Genomic DNA, 1,289 nt, shown 5'->3' on the forward strand with positions numbered 1-1,289 from the left:
ACGGACTTGGTCAAACTCTCCAAGAACCATCTGTGACTGTATAGGAGTCAGAGCCCTGCCTTATGGCCTCGATGGTATGTGGTCGATTTTGAGTCACGGCAGATGAGTTTGGTTTGATGTGCCTGAGTGTTTTAGGTCAATGTTAAAGCATGGTGGATTACTTCACGTTGTAGCTCTAACAGGTATAGAAATAGAAGAAAAACTTACAACAACAAAACCCAGAAGTGTATGAAAAATTAAAGGAAAATTCCCCTGCTTCCCAATACCACTCCACTGTTGACACATCTTTATAGATTACATGTAGGAGTCAGCGGTGGCTTTGGTGCGTGATGGATGCTATGTGGTCAAGGACCCAGGAAGACCCAAGTCTTGCTCTGACAATCCCCTGCCCTCTCTGGGCAATGGGAAAAGGGTGGAGGCAAGGAAAACGAAAATCACTGTACTATGTGCAAAACTTTCACCTCTGGACAGGAAACTCTGGGTAAACAGTGGCAGAATATGTGGTTTATGAGCTCTTCCCTCACCCAAGGCCCAGGGAGCGTTTACCTTATTTTCTGAGGTGCAAGTGACAGGACAGAAATCAGTCAAAGGCAGGGGGGGGGGCGGTGTTTGCAGAGAGACAGCAAGAGAGCTGACTACTCTCGAAGGTCAACTATACTCTAGTCTTGGGTCAGTAGAAGAAATACCTTGGGATTATCGGTGGGAATATGGACGCTAAAGCATAATTTACACACCTCTAGTGAGGGATAGCACATCACTCTCTGTAGCGGTTCCATGGTGTAATGGTGAGCACTCTGGACTCTGAATCCAGCGATCCGAGTTCAAATCTCGGTGGGACCTTTCCCTTTAACTGGAACAGGGTGGTTTTTTTACTCTTCGAGTGGGACGCAGTTTCCGACCGGGGGATCCTGCTCTGTGTCCAGGAAAGAAGTCCCGCGGGCCCCGCGCCACCCTGGGCGCCTCGCAGCCGCGTCCCCCGCGCTCCGCTGCCACCGCCTCCTTGGGATTCGGGGACCAACGAGCCGGGTTCCTACAGCAGCGCGCTCCGCACGAACACCGCAGCCACGGAGGCGGGAGGCGGGAGGCGAGGGCGGGGTGGGGGTGGGGGGGGGAGGCAGACCAGCACCGCCCCTCGTCGGGCTCACCCTCAGGCCTCAGGGTGAAAGCCACGGGCTGCGGCCACTGAACCCTGCACCGCGACGCACGTCACGCGGCGCGTCCCGTAATTGCACACTTTGTCTCTGAGTCAGTTTGTGATATGAGAGAGTGTTCTGGTTTTGAGGTCGATG

The 1,289-nt window shown here is 53.6% G+C and overlaps 1 non-coding gene across 1 annotated transcript; it reads left to right on the forward strand.

Annotated features, from left to right (window-relative positions):
- The first annotated feature begins 768 nt into the window (after positions 1–768).
- TRNAQ-CUG lies at positions 769–840 on the forward strand. Its single transcript has one exon. It is a non-coding gene; the product is annotated as a tRNA-Gln (tRNA).
- Positions 841–1,289: the final 449 nt, after the last annotated feature.

This window comes from Felis catus, chromosome C1 (assembly GCF_018350175.1).
Source record: "Felis catus isolate Fca126 chromosome C1, F.catus_Fca126_mat1.0, whole genome shotgun sequence".
NCBI lineage: Eukaryota > Metazoa > Chordata > Mammalia > Carnivora > Felidae > Felis > Felis catus.